This window comes from Quercus robur, chromosome 4 (assembly GCF_932294415.1).
Source record: "Quercus robur chromosome 4, dhQueRobu3.1, whole genome shotgun sequence".
Lineage (NCBI taxonomy): Eukaryota > Viridiplantae > Streptophyta > Magnoliopsida > Fagales > Fagaceae > Quercus > Quercus robur.
This window is the reverse complement of record NC_065537.1, coordinates 44,313,779-44,330,475: the sequence shown is the minus strand read 5'-3', so window position 1 is coordinate 44,330,475 and position 16,697 is coordinate 44,313,779. Positions and strand designations below refer to the sequence as shown.

Sequence of the window (16,697 nt, the reverse complement as noted above, 5' to 3'; positions counted from 1 at the left end):
TCAGTTTTCAGTTTCAGCAATAATAAGTTCAATCCAAACACACCCTAGTGTGCAACTCTTCATCTTAAACCATAAGAGCTCTTCAAAAAGAAAAAAAAAAAAAAAAAAATTTCTTAAACCATAAGAGAGCATTTGTGACGTACATCTTAATTAGGTCCGTTTGATTTGAAAAAATTTGATTTTTGGAAATTATAATACCGATTAATGGTACAACCCTATAGTATTTTTTTAGGAATGAAACCAAACACTTTTTTTCTTTGAGAAGGGTGAAACCAAACGCTCTGAAAATATCTTTGAACCAAATTTGAAAAAGCAAATTTATTTAGGCTATGATTGATGGGGATTGACATTGGGTCTATAAACAAGTTGCAAAAGCATATGGCTTGCCCAATACAAAGCCACGCTTTATGATTCTTATTTCTCTTAGCAGTGCAATTTTAAGAGTCAGATTCATGAATGTTATGATAAAGCTTATGAGAACTTAATATTTAACTGGAGGGTTATACTAACAAGTGCTTTTAAAGTAAATGTTAACAATATATTTTAAGAAAATTTTGACACTACTTTTATAGAAAATAAAAAAAGTTGTCAAAATATTCATTGTTTTTTTTTTTTTTCTTTTCCGATAAAACTTTTTTAAAAATAGATTATTAACTATTAACTATTACCTTAAGGGTATTCGTTAGCATTTCTCTACAATAAAATATTCATGTGAAAGGTGACATAATATTTTTTTTGAGAAACAAACACACAAAAAAAAAAAGAAGAGAAAATGGTTCTAACATGCGAAAGGTGACATAATATGAACTCTGAAATATCTCATAGACAAAAATGAACTCTCACAATAGTCACATGTGCCAGCATGAAGTAAATCATAAGTGGGACTTATTCTTTTTTCTTATATCAATTAACAAGTATGGCAGAACAATTTTTTGAATGATTCTCCCTTGTATAGAAAAAATCCTTAAGTACTTTATTTTCAGTCAGCCCGGCATTGGATCACTGCCCAATCCTTCTTGATACCAGCATGGATTTTGAGCCTATTGCAATTTTTTTTGTGAGGAACTCGAGGCATTCTGGGTGTAAAACAGCTCTAGCATCATTCTCATGGACATGGTAGTGGAAAAACATTAGCACAATTATTATGTGGGGTCTGACTCTGACACCTATATTCTGGCTCGAAAGGTACAGGTCGAATGGAGACAATGGAATACATCTCTCTGACACTAATTATTTGAGTTATGGCCAACTTAATTAACTGCCCAAAAGAAAATAAATAAGTCTTACTTGTGAATAGCTCCTCGTAAGATGTTGTACCATACTTTATTTATGAGCCCATCTCAATATTAATTTGTTCCTTGAAAATTGAAAGCAATTCACGGATGACATGAGGTCTTCACAACTTCTTTAATATATACATTGAAATTTTTTATGGGTTGAATATGAGAATTATCCAAACTTCATCCCCCAACCGTAATCAATTTGATTGTATTACAGGGTGCTTTGGCACATCCACTTCTTTTCAGGGATGCGTTTGGAAAACCTAAAAGAATTAGTATTTTTGGAATATCTTTAGTTGATTTTGAAAGCTCATCCAAATGCATTCTACATTAATTTATGCTCTTTCCAAATTACAATCAATGTTTAACATATACCTTTCAAAATATAGATATATAGTGAGTTCAATCCAACCAAAGGAAAATTCGAAAAACATCAATGTTTGTCTAGATGAAACTATTCGAGTTTATCATAAACCTTTTCTGGGTCAAATTTGATGGCCATGCTGCTAAGTTTACTTTTCAAAGTAGTTATGGAATGGATTATTCCTTGAATCGACATGGTCTTGTCACGGCTTTATACCAAGGATGAAACTCACTTAAAGGGGTGGATCAAATCACTAGGGTACGGTCTAAGTCTATTCACAAAATCTTTTGGTGATGGTCTTGTCCAAGGTGTTGCATAACCTAGCCAAGGTGGTATATTGAGCGAGCGTTTGCCTAACGCAACGCAGGCACTGTTCACACATTTTAAGCGTGAGACCCACGGCACTGTTCACGCATTAGACAAACATATGAAGAAAAATGCAGAACCATGGCATAGTGTTTTCAGTTTTCAGCAAAATAAGCGGTATCCAAACAGACCCTGAGATTCCTACTATGTTCCAAAATTATAAGAAGAAGATTGGGTGGAAACCATCAAGACTAAGGACTTTATAAGGCTTAAATAATCTAACTGCTTTCTCTACTTCTGCTTTTGTGAGGCCTGCTTGAATGGAAGTCACTATATTACAGGTTTAACAAGGGAAAGAAAGCGGTCAGGGCGAGTGTAGGGGGCAATGTTCTATTTATGAGATTTAGAGGTTGACAAAGTGATTATGCACCAAATCTTTAATCTCGAGTCAAGTGTAAAATACCACATGTTGGTCCTTAATGTGGATGGCAGTTCTATTAAGATGGTGGTAATAAACTATTAATGGAAGGGTTTTGCTAACGAGTGCCCTTAAAGCACTCATTAATAATCTACTTTAGGAAAGTTTTAATACCACTTTTATAAGAAATGAAAAAAGCTATCAAAATATTAATTACTTTTTTTTTCATTTTCCATAAAAACTTTCTTTATATGGATTATTAACCAGTGCCCTAAGGGCATTTCCCTTAATGGAATTCCTATTAATGCAGAGGGAAAATTGTATGTGTCCAATTGAATGTCTAAGGGTCTGTATAATTTTATAGGCAAGCATGTATACCTCTTGAAAATAAACGTAGTTGTTAGGAACTGTTGGGTAAAAATAGAATGACACTAGTTAATTAATTCAATTATACCTAAGTTGATTAATTAGGTTAAATTATATGCAAATTGTGAAGACATCAACAAATCACCAAATTTAACACGGTAATTTGTTGATGATGAATGAGAAAAATCTCTCGTAAGGCAAAAACTCCACCGAGTGAATTTCAGATCACCACTCCCAAAAATTCATTAATCAATAATTAAATAGTTACACATATAAAAAGTCTTACTGCTACCAGACCTATTCCAAAATACCAACTTACAATTAAATCTTAGATCCACTCTCTAATTAAATTTGATCCCGTAGAAGACTTTTTTTTTTTTTTGGCATGGATCCCAATATTATAAAAAAGTATGGGACGAATTTAAGAGAAACTTTCATTTGTTCTTCTTCTTATTATTATTATTATTATTACTATTTTATATGGATTGAAAGATCTTTGCTGGATATTTAGACTATAATGGCATCACGTGAATGTTACGTCAAATTGGTTACTATTTTTTTTTTTATATATGACAGGTGGATTTTTATTATCATTTATATGCTTTGAGTAATTCTTAGGAACTTTCAGAGCACGAAAAATAGTGTTTTTTCCTCTCATATTCATAGTGGGTTTACTCATTAAATTCATGGTGAGGTCCACCATAAATGTGAGAGGAAGGAGCACCATTTCACTATACTCTGAGACTATCTAAAAATTTTCCACCTGCTCTATCCCCTTTTTGCATAAACAGAAAATATATTAGATAAACAAAGATCTTACCCTAGAAAGCAAGGGACCACATCAACACACAAACAAATTTAGAAAAACACAAACTAACTGACAAGACACAAACCAATCAACACCAACACCAACACCAACACGAAGAGAGGAATAATTTTTTTCCTTTTTATAGTTCCATTAGGGAATTGTGGCTGAAAACTGAAAACACTGTAATAAAATCATTTTTAAATATATGAATAGTATCATGAGACTTATTTTTAATGAAAATTTTGTTAAAAACAGAGGTTTGTGGTTCCCGCAAACAGTATATAGGATCCACTGCCAAAAGCTGGACACAACTGAAAAATCATTTCAGCTGTATTCAAACGTTCACTAAGTTCTCATTAGCTTTATCTTAACATTCATTGAATTTGACTCTTAAATTGAACAGCTAAGAGAAATAAGAATCATAAAGCGTGGCTTTGTATTGGTCAATTCCCATCGATCATAGCCTAAATAAATTTGCTTTTTCAAGTTTGGTTCAAAGATATTTTCAAAGTGTTTGGTTTTACCCTTCTCAAAGAAAAAAAGTGTTTCATTCCTAAAAAAATACTATAGGGTTGTACCATTAATCAGTATTATAATTTCCAATTTTTTTTTTTTTTTTTCAAATCAAACGGACCTAATTAAGATGTACGTTACAAATGCTCTCTTATGGTTTAAGATAAAGAGTTGCTCACTAAATTGTTAATTTTGACACCAATTTAGATGTTAGGATGGACATTGAAAATTAGCATTATTTTCAATACGTAGCTTTCAAAAGCAACACTATCAATATGTGGGACGAGCCCGAGGAAAAAACTCTTGTTGACTTGGTGGGTTTTATTAGACTCATCCACTACTCATGCACAATTAATCATTATCATTACTCATTCTCAAAAAAAAAAAAAAAAAAAAAAAAAATCATTATTATAAGGACAAAATTTGGAGCCCAAGCCCAAGTGTATGGAATCCTGTTCCAATAAGTCCAATACAATGAATTTTGTAGAGTATGAGTCAAAGAACTAGGTCTATATGAGTTGGACAATGGCTAGCATGGAGTTAAGAATCAATCAAACATAAATAAAAGCTATTATGACCAGAGTACCTTTCGTTCGAGAAGACTATATGTATATATAGATCACAATATTAGGATGATTTAGCATGCTACAGTATTCTCTCTCACTCTTTTTTTGCCCCTGCATTCATGGGGGTTCTTCCACATTATATAGCTCCTTCCTGATCATCTGGACCTTACACTTGTTGATCATCTAGGTCTACACTTGAGTACCCATCCCATCAGACACCCCTTTCAGCCCTTTGTGAGTTGTGGCAGCCAAGACAGTATTGTTCAGGGGTCTTCTCCACATTAATGCAGTCAGAAAAGTAGCTGCAGTGTATTTAATGACAGTTTTTCCTTAGATATTTTGAGTTTTCTTCCCTCTCACGTGTTTAGGGGGCACACTTCAACTGCTTGAGTATACATTTGGTCTGTGTTTGTCGTGTCTGAGGAGGAGTTCCTACTAGGACCTTCTTCCCTTTGTTTCCTATTGATGAGACTTGTAATGTAGATCATCTAAGTCGTGTTTCTTTCCTCGGTCTTGTTAGTGTCCTCGGACAAAACTCAAGACCCAATACATTATTTTGAGCCCTAATCCCTACAATTACCATTCCTTATTATCACTTATTGTTAATGTGTAAGTTAATCCTACACATTACTTTTTTGTAAACTTTTTAAAAATATATATAAAAAATAAAAATATCTCCCAAGCATCATTTTGCTTTCAGTATTTTAAAAACTAGTCGCTAACCCGTGCGATGCACGGGATAGTTAAATAAAATTATAATTAACCAATCTCACGTTAAAAAAAAAAAAAAAAAAAAAAAAAAAAAAAAAAAAAAAAAAAAAAACTAAAAGAATTAGTGAGAGGCTGATTTGCCCACCAAGAATTTAAAAGAAAAAAAAATTAAGAAAGAAAAAGAATGTGTAATGTTACGTTAAAAGTGTAACGTTGGAAACTAAAGCAACATTAAAGACAATGAGGAAACTATTTGCAAAGAGGATTGCAACCTTTGTATGTTTACTTGGCTCAAGGCTAAAATTCAAATTCAATTTTGCAAAAAAAAAAAAAAAAAAAACATACAACAGCCTCACTACACAAATCCATTTTTTTGCTCTAATTTATTTTGCAAATCATACACTATCAATAGTTTCAATAAACACTATTGCTAAATCTACTGTTTACTGAAACAAACTTGATGCTAAATCTACTGTTTAGCATTTTGAAAAGATGATTGACAATAGCTTTTGAAACTTGAACATTTGTTTTTATAAAGAATATGCACAAATTGTGAATGGTTTTCATGTATATAGCTCATTTAAAAAGAAAAAAAAAAGTGTGAACAATCAAATTATTATTAAGTAATTGTTTGTATTTATCTCAAAAGTCATACCCTTGTATAAATACATTAACTATTTTATAGATACATATTTATTATAGCCTATTATATACTATATTAGATTATATATAACATTCTTTCTCTCAACAACACGGTAAAACTTTTCAAAAAAAAAAAAAAAAAAAACACGGTAAAACTTTAAACTTTTTTTTTTGATACCAGACAAAGAGCTTACAACACAAAATTTGGAGTTTGTCTTGCTATCATATTAGCAAGTTCCCTGCATTCAGTTAGTACATAGTCTGAAGTTTTCAAAAAAAACCACGGTAAAACTTTAAACTTGATAGCCACAAGTTTTATTTTTATTTTTTTAATGAAATCAATAGACAGCCACACGTTTAGAAGTCAAGGAACTTAAATTGTTGAAGTAGAGCAGTAAGTTTATACAGCACACAGTTTCTCAAAAGTCAAAAGAAAGACAACAAAAGCAGTAAACCACTTAACAGTAACTAAACAAAGCGCGAGAGAGATATATACCAATGGTGCTAGCTTGGACTGGAGCTAGAGTTGAGAGGACGACATGTGGTGAGCAACTGGCGGTGCGAGTGCACAGCACAGACACAATAATATAGTTTAATTTGTTTGTTTGTTTGTTTTTTTTTTTATTTTTTAAATAATGATCTAGGATGATTTAGAATGTATTATCTGCGGTTTTTTGTGTGTTAGTATTTAGATTTAGAAGGCCATGGATTGAAGGATTTACCAAATATATTGGGGTTTTTCTAAAACTATCGGGTTGAAGTTAAACAGAGAAAGTGGCAAAGATACAAACTTGATGGCTATGGTGGCTGATAGTGACGGCAACGTACAACGGTGGCTATGTCATGGGTGGGAAAGAGAGAAGAAAATTGGGGAGGGTGTTTAGGGTTTTCAATATTTTTCCGGAAGAGATTTGTTTTCGTGTTTGACAGAAAACCTATATGCTATAGTCGGGTTTGTCAAAGGTTTCCTATAGTGTTTACTATTTAGTTTAAAAAATTAAATTTTTTTATAAATTAAAATGATGATGTGGAAAATTGTAGGAGTTTCAAAAGCTTCGGTTTTATATATATATATATAGATTAGAGCAAAAAAAAATATTTTTATATTATTTTAAAAACAAAAACAAAAACAAGAATCCTCAATAAGTTTAGGAGTCTAGTGGGCTTTTCCATTCGCCCAAGCCCATGACCAGCATACACAAGTAACGGGAACCACAATTTTAAACGCGAATATCTAGCGCGTGTATGTCAAACATCAATACCATCATCACAACAATCGACAAAGTTGTCAACTGTAGTCTCTAGTATTAAAACAAAACACGCGCTTTACAATAAAATCACGCTCCCAAACTTGAGCAACACGCAAAGGCTATTTTAGTAAACTCGACACATCCAGACTTGCTATAAATACAACCCCGCTGTGTGTAGCCCTCGTCAGTAGCCAGCTACACGGCTCTCGTCTTTTTGTCTTGGCTATTTTACACGGCTCTCGTCTCTTTGTCTTTTCTCTCTCGGCGGCTAGGGTTTTGGCGCAGCTTTCTCAGTCTCCCACATCAGGTTCGTTCTCTCTCTGCCTTTTATCTGATTCTTCGGTTATTAGATTCAGTCTGTTTTTTTTTGGGTAAACAGTACTTCTATTAGAGCAAAACAGGAATACAAGCAACGGAATCATCCCTACAAACAGCCTCTAACGAGGGGGTGGGGGGAGATTTCCTTTATTAAAACGAAACTCAAAATCAGATTTTTAGATAATTACAAATTTTTAGATAATCAGAATCTTTCAATTAAAAATTTCAAGTTTAGGAAATTTCATTTTAAACTTTTTTTTTCTTAAGATGAAATTATACCCAGAATAAAGCAAAACATTCACGCACGATTGCTTATTTTTCTATAGATTTCAGAGTTTTAATTCTTTCGGCTATAAATGAAATTGCCCTCATTCATTATTCCCAAATTCGTTGACCAAACGGGTTTTGGTATTCACTGTTCAGCCACATTTATGATTTTAAGTGCAATCCAGTCCAGTCTCTTATATGAAAATCAGATCCGTTTGGTATGTATTTAAACTTTAAATATATATTTTCAGTTTTTAAACAATATTACACGTATTTTCACATTCTTTTTTATCCACACATATTTAAAAAAAAAAAATACAAACAATAACGTTACTAGAACAATTTTACAAATAACCTCTCAATTTCCATAAAATATCCATAAAATATCAGTTGTGAAAGGTGAATAGTGATCAATATTATAGTTTTAAAACTCAGAACAATCAAAATACCAAAAATAGGTTCGGTTTCTAATTGAACGGGCAGTTTTCATAGTTTTTACTAGACTGATTTAGTGTACAATTTCTGGTTCAACCAGCCGGTAAGGTCCGGTTTTTAAAAACCATGATCAATACTAATCTATCTATATTCCACCACTGTATAATGTATATGATAATAAGTTGTGCTGCCGAGTTGCATGTTCTCTGTACCCAACAAAACTTAACAAAATCAAAAGCAACAACTAAATTACGAACATTACAGATAATATTGTGAGTAAGCCAATCTGATGGAAAGTCCGGGTTGATGAGTGGCTAAATACAGTTCTTTGCATCTCCTTCAAAAATCACAGATTTCCATCCCTCCTTAATTGCTAAGTTCACAGCCCAATAAAGTGCTTCAGCTTCAGCAACTGCAGGGGAGGAGCTGTGATGCTTTTTGGCCCAGATTCAGTCTGTTTTTCTTTGAATCTTCTATAATATATATATATATATATATATATGTTTTAACGTTAATAGGTTACGATATTATTTTCCTTTAAAAAAATTATTTGGATGGTTTAGATTGTTAATATTGTTGTTGTTGTTCCAGATCTGTGAAGTATCTATCGAAAGGATTTGGTTTGAGCTTCTAAAACTGTAGCCTTATAGATCTGATTGTAAAAATCATTAAAATATTATTGTTTTGGTCTCTTATTTTAGCTCGAAACATTGGTTCAAAACAGTGTTTAACACTTGCCAATGAAATCACGCCACGTACTCGCTCACACGCTCATGTTCAACAGCCCCAACACCACCCAGAAATATGGTTCTTGAGTTGTGTATTTGTGTAAAAAAAAAAAATCTAAAGAATAGAAATAGCAGTACAGTGGGCTCCACAAATCTAAACCCCCATGAACCCAGACCACCTCCTCGACTCTGCAACCCAGACCAGCTCCTCGCCTACTAAGATCGTGAGTAAGTTTGCTGAAGCCATGGAAACTGTTTATTTGTGTAAAAAAAAAAATCTAAAGAATAGAAATAGCAGTACAGTGGGCTCCACAAATCTAAACCCCCATGAACCCAGACCACCTCCTCGACTCTGCAACCCAGACCAGCTCCTCGCCTACTAAGATCGTTTGTTGAAGCCATGGAAACTGAAACCAAAGATTCTGGGCAGGCCGAAGACAAAGAGAGCTCGAACAAAACCAAGTGTGTTATGAATATACAAGGGTACCCAGTAAAGGGTTTGTCAATTACAGGCCATGAAACCTGCATAATTTTCCCTTCCGCTGATCCCCACCAAGCTATACAGCAAGACTTTCTCTGTATCTCCCATGCACACATGGACCACATTGTGAGTGTCCGTTCTGTGCTTGCTTATTTTTATTTTTTTTTCCTTGCTCTTTGTATTGCAAAATTTTGACTTTTTTTTTTTTTTTTTCATTCTTGTGTTCTGGGTTTTTGTTATTATTTAGCTTACTTTCTCTTGCTCTTTGTGTCTTTGTGTTATGGGTTTTTGTTTTTACTCCTTTCGTCTCATTTTGAAAAGTCAATATTTTTAAGAGAACATCATTTATTATCTTGTCTAGGATGATGAAGGGAGTATTTATTTTTGAAAAGTCAATATTTTTAAGAGAACATCATTTATTATCTTGTCTAGGGAGATGGAGGGAGTATTTATTTTGGTGGTGTTGGGGCTATTGAACTTGCAGAGGTGGGTGAGCGTGTGAGCGTGAAATGTTTTTTTTTTAAGGTGTGAAATGTTTCTTTAAGCTGAGCGTGTATGTGGCGTGGTCTCATTGGCTGGTGTAAAACTTTGGTTTTACGCAAGTTCCGACCCAATGTTTTCTCTTTTAATTACTATGGTTTACGTATTTTGGGATGAACTTGATTGGGTTTTTTGGTATCACTTATAATTATGTTTGATTGTTTTGTTTTGGGTCAAGTTTGTACTTGATGATTTCTTTTTCTTTTTTTTTAATTACTTTTGAATTTTTCTTCAAATGTTGTAATTTGTGAACGTAAGATATTATAATTTTTTTACTATGAGATATTATCTGATATATTGATTTATGGGTCTCTGGGTTTTAATGGAAATATATTTTGAGTCTCTTGGGGCCGTTTGATAATGTGTTGTTTGTATTTTTTTGTCAAAACCAAACAGACCCTTGGTTTTGATAATTCATCAAAAGTTTTTATGTGAATATATTTTTTTGTCATTACCAAACTTTTTATTTTGTTTGGGAAAAGATTTTATCTCAGCTTTTTTTTAATATTTTTAAATAATGCAACTTTTGCAGTTTTTGGAAATAAAGGTGATTCCCTAATATGATTAGTGGTGGAAATGGATTTTTTTTTTTGGATAAACAGTTAACTTTTTTTTTTTTTTTTTTTAAGAAGAAAAAAAAGAACTCAGGTAGATCCGAAGACCCCACAAAATAGCTCAACTTCACTTACACGTATTTCCAAAAAAAATATAAACAATGTTATCAGAACAACATTATCAAACAGACTCTTAAGAACATAAATTATTTTACAACTCTTACCCCAATTTTACACTATCACGTCTAAGTGTGCGTTAATGTCCACGTTTTGCGTTTTTTTTTTTTAACTGTGATTGTTGACTTTTCTCTCATGAACAGTGCATGTGTGTACTATTCAAAGGACCCACAATTCACTTTTCAACAATTTGACTTCAGGATTTTCTTTTAGGGGGTCAAAAGTGTCTTGAGCTAGGATTTTGTTGTGAGGGAGTAAAAAATAAAATGATTATTTTTTATTTTTATTTTTATTTTTTTATATACAATTGTCATATTACATACAATAATCTAACATAGTATTCTAAATAGTATAGAATACAACTATATCGTAAAATAGTCAAAAAAATATTATTAATAATTTAAAGATTGGTCAGAAAACAATGATAGAATGCATATAAATAAATAACTAATCATAATAGTTGTCAAATTAATAATAATTTATTATAATCATATGTAATATCAATTAAATAAAAATATATGATAAAGAAGAGTAGTAACATACCTAAGTTTGAAATGTTAAATTAAGGAAAATAAATAGTAACTTATAAGATTTTGCTTTTTTTTTTTTTTTTTTTTGTTGACAAAAGTGATAGAAAGATTTTGCTTTTGAAGGCTATGGATTTATAGCCACACGTGTGGTCATTCTCTTGGAATTGGAGTAAGTACTAAAAGACTTTTTGGACTCAAAAAACTGTAGAACACTTATCAAACTACTTTATTAGATATAAAGAAAATATAGAAGGGAGAAAGAGAGAATGAGAAAATAATCATAGATTTAAATACAGTTCAATTGATTGTACAAGTGGTGTAATTTTTTGTTGATGAAGAAGAAAAGTGCAGGAAAAAAGAGTTTCATTTTACTATCAATGGTAAAGTAAGTTAGAGTTTAGAGAGAAGGTTTATTTATTTTTTAACAAATGAGCAATTTTAAGAGTAGTGCTACTGACAAAACATTTACGCAATAAAATCTAGATGGCAAATTGTTAGAAGTATGTAAAAAAGTGATGTCAGTTATGGGTTTAGATAAAAAAATCAATTACAACTTGTCACTTAACCTTTATTGCAAAAATATTGTGAAAATAACACTAATATAATCATATTTCAAATTTATTTCAATTGGGTTTAAACAAATTTAAAGTCAGGGTGTTCAAAATTTTATTTTATGGGTTAAAACAGAAAAAAAAAATGGGTTCTATGATACTATTCACATATTTAAAAATTATTTTGTTACAGTATAGCAGTCTCAATTTAGTTCCCGACAACATGCGATTCAACAAGTTAGCAAAAAGTAGATAAATAGAGATGGGAAGCAAAACAAGTGGTGTTGGTGGTTAAGATTTAAAGTCGTAAAAAAACAACTTTAAATTTCTATTATTGACAATATATATATATATATATATATGTAAGGACTCAATTTGTAACGATCCCCAAGTAGTATTGGGTTCGAAAGTTAAAGGCCCAAACAATAAATTTGTAGAGAGTGGGCTAAAAGGCTAGGCCTTGGCGAACGGACAGTCATTAGTCATGGTGTTCATGATGATCGCACAGGGGTGAACTGAGCTTGTCCAGGAAGACTTTCTCCCCAGCACGGCCTGAGTGGCTCCGGTCATTGGACCTCGTCCGAGGAGCTTAATGTTCTTATTATTCATTTTACACTAGGTTACAATGGTCCAAGAGACGATACATAACGCTCTTTTCTTCCCCTCCCCCCCCCCCTTGGCGTGGATGAATTCTTACATTATATAGCCCCTCTCAGTTGATCTTGACCTTCCATTTGTTGATCAGGCAGATAACTACTCGAGTGCTTGCCCCATCAGCCGCCTTCCCCCACTTTTTGTTAGTTGCAATAACCGAAACCACACTATTCAGGGGTCTTTTCCCATCAATGTGGTTAGGACGTTTCTTGGTGCATTCAATACGGAGGTGACAGCTTTTCCTTGAACCGCTCCCACATTGTACCCCCGTGCGAGTCCTATTGTATTTGTCTTTTCTTCTGGGAGCGCTTTGGGGGCTGCCTTTGATAGCGTGTCGTTCTTATCTTCTAGGTTTTGGGATGCCAAGGATAGGATCGTCTTCGGTTGCATTTCTAGACCATTTGGGCTTTCGCTGCATGTCCTCGACAACGTCTCTCCTCAGCACAGGCCTTGGACCCTAATGTAAAGTGGGCCAGGGTCACAATTAGAAAAAAAAAAATTTGTGAGAAAGAGGAGGGTTAATTGCATAGTGCAATTACACACCGAAATCCAGATAGGAAAAATAAACAAACAAAATTATTTATAATATTTTTAAAAAAATGAATACTAAATTGAATCATATTAACATGCAACCAATAGCCCTTAAAAGTGAAAAAGTTTAGGTCAATATCAATGGGTTCTTATTTTTTGTTAAGATAAGAGTGAGAAGTAGGAGATTATGCTTAATATATATATATATATATATATATTTTTTTTTTTTTTCTGAATTAGAGCACGAGCACAAAATATTATATATATATATATATATATATTTTTTTTTCTGAATTAGAGTACGAGCACAAAATATTTTATGATATCATTAAACCCCTTGCGGTTTGCAAGTACTAAGTCTACCACGGACTAAGTCACTAGCTCTTATCATACTTTTTTTTAAAATGAAAATAAATTAATGAAAAAAATACATTACTCTAGAAAAAATTGGATAAGATTTCTTTTTGAGTAAATAAATGTTGCCGTAAAGTCAATTAAGCATATTTGAAATCAATAATTTATGAAAAGCATATTTGAAGTCAATAAATGTTTTAAAACAAGTTATATTTTTTGTGTTCTATTTTATTCACTATTGATTATAATTTGATAAGGTTTTTTTTTTTTTTTTTTTTTTTTTTTTTTTTAAATTTCAAACTTCAATTATTTTATTTAAAAACATAAATATATATATATATATATATATACGTGATATACAAAGAATTTGTATTAGATAAACCTTCAGTCCTGCGCCAATAATTATAATAATTATAATAGTATCTAAGAAGCTACAATAATATATTTAAATTGATATTATATTTAAAGTATAATAATAATATACTTTAGACCAACCGTACAGCTAACGCTTGCCCACCTTATGCTCTCATGCAACGTGGTCAATTGGAATTGAGTAAAACTATTCTACCGCCGCATTTTTTATAAATTGTTAGGATTTTCGAGATCACAGTTCGCTGGGGGAGCTTAGAATCACTTCTTTTTGTGAATTTTCATTGTTTTCTTGAATGTCTTTGCTTATATGCACCGTGAATATTATGATAATTTTATGAAACAATTATTCTTATTTATCTTTATGGCACAAAGAAAGCTGTTGAAGTCCAAGTTCTTCTTATTTACAGAGAAAAATGTATCGGTCTGAGCTACGCCTTCAATGCTTGTCCCTCGTCCTTTTGGTTGTACTTGTCCCTCATCTTTTGTAAGTTTTCTCAATACCCTTCTATGCTATCTTTTCTTATTTTTTATATGAACGAACGATTTTTGTTAAAACATGGACCATAATACAACTCCAAACTCAACGTACAACTACAACAGACCAAACCCAAGTTCTAAAACAAAAGAAACAAGCTCATCAGTGCGCAGGAACTACAAGTTACATCAGCTACAAAAAAGGTTCTAATTGGTGGATTTAAAATTTTGTATCTTCAACGTGTTATCCCCCATTGAAAGAACCTTATATTTCAGCAACCATAAGGTCTTTTAATCAAGCATAACTTCACATCCTTCATTCAATCATAATTTCAATATAAGCAATCTTCTCTCTCTCTCTTAATGAACTGTTTTCACAGCTACATGGATCCATTGTGAGAAGAGGAATACACCATCCAATATGAGATACATATGAGAAATATTAGCTTTTCTTTACCTAAAAAGTAATGCTTGGAACACATAAAATGGTAAAATTTGTACCATAATTTATCACGTGACGAGTTTTGAGTGGTAAAAGTATGTTACCACATGGATCCATTATCACACTTCTATCATTCATAACTCATGTGAATTGTAACACAAAATTATACTATTTTATGAGTTCATAATATTACTCTTATCTAAATAAAATAATCTTTTATAATATGATTAGTAACCTATTAAAGATAATATGATAAGAAGGAACCGCAGTTCATAGTTATATCTTTTTTAATCTATCATATAGATGACGTATTCAACAAAAGTTAATTTCCTCTAAAAAAGAGAAAAGAAAAGAAAAAGAAGTTAAAATTACTTTTGTATTATATCTTTCCACTATACCCAACGAGTCCACATCATGTTAAAGCATTAACAATGAACTTATAACATATTTAGTTAAAAAAAAATTTCTAAAGGTCTTATATATATATATATATATATATATAGCAAACTATCTCTCTCTATTTAACTGTTTTTTTGGCGTGAGCTTTATAGTAATATTGTTTATTTATTTTTTTATTTATTTTATAGATCTGATGCTCGGCCTCTGAATCGAAGCATGGAGGTGGAGGGGAAGAAGAAGCAATCCTTATCCAATTCAACTTTTGAGGCACCGGTCGAGATTCCAGCCGGAGGTCCGCCAGCTATGTATTCCCCTCCTTCCCACATTGGAAACCATGAGATGGGTAGTGGTGGTCAGAGGAGGGTTCATGGTGGTGAATATCTTCCACTTGATAAAGGTCCAGTCCCACCTTCTGCCCCCAGTCCAATCACACACGGGCCATGATTCTATTTGCAACTTTGAGACGAGTAGTGCTGGTCAGAGGGTGGGTTCATGCTGCCTACATATGTACTTCATTATGCCCTGTTTCGTTTCGTTTTATGTTGTGGAAAAAAATGGGAACTTTATATGTTGGACCTGTATGGTTAAGGGCAGAAAAGACAAAAATATTTGTCAGACAAAGAAAAAAAAATCTGAAATAGTGCCTATATTACTGAAAAATTAACCTATATTAAAAAAAATAAAAAAAAAAAAAAAAAAAAAAGTGTGTTGAACAGACACCGCACGGTACCGTTAACCCAACCATTAAAAACACATGCAGCTTGAGAATTCTTACAAAGATAAATAGGACAGCCGCCATATCCTGTGGCCCACACAGCCTCGATTTCTTGTCCCTTCCAATGCATATTCTATTGGCCGACTATTACACTAGAAACTTGAAAGAAAAGTTATTAATTTAGACCAGACGTTAACCCGTTATAATGGTCGGCTCATTGATTACTGGTCTAGCCAGTGTGGATCACCAATTGAATGGCATTGTTAAATGGATTTAAATAAACTTAAAAATAAGTTTGAGTAGTAAAATAAATATGAATATTTTAAAAATGGGATGCCAAAATTACTAATTAAATTTAAGTTTTTAAAGCAAGCCACATAATATAAAATAAAAGAATATCATTAAATTGTATATTTTATGCATATTGCATATCTCTTAGATTTCATACAGAGTAAATTTATTCAAAATTACAACTTTGGAAGGGTTCTTAATAACCCGTCCAAGTCATATGGATTGCCAAAAAAAACTGTCAGATTTTATTGGATTAATTGTGTAGGTAGTCCAATTAAACTTATAGATTAGCTTAAGTATCAATTCACTAGGTTGTCGGTTCAATTGAGTTGGGTTAGGTTAGGTTTAATAACTATTTAAAGTTTTAGATTATAGTTTATAATTATAATAATATACTTCTTTATAATTGTAGCCTTAATTAGGCCATTAAATTTTAGGTCTATTGTTGATAGATTGTAGTTGTTCATTGTATATAAGTGTTGATAACCCTAGTAATAATATTAATGCCATTTTCACAATTCACATGGTACCAGAACCTCTATTTTTTCCCTACACGGTTGGTGACTTGGTGCCTCTGAATTATACGCCATTAAGCCAAAATTCTCGATCAGTTGAACAGGGACATCACGCCATAACGGACAAGCCTTCGGGTTCAACATT

At 32.2% G+C, this 16,697-nt stretch overlaps 1 long non-coding RNA gene across 1 annotated transcript; it reads left to right on the top strand.

The window, feature by feature from the left end:
* Positions 1–7,416: 7,416 nt before the first annotated feature.
* On the top strand, positions 7,417–15,605 carry LOC126722085 (uncharacterized). Its single transcript, XR_007653964.1, has 3 exons — positions 7,417–7,531; positions 14,124–14,200; positions 15,220–15,605. It is a non-coding gene; the product is annotated as an uncharacterized LOC126722085 (long non-coding RNA).
* Positions 15,606–16,697: the final 1,092 nt, after the last annotated feature.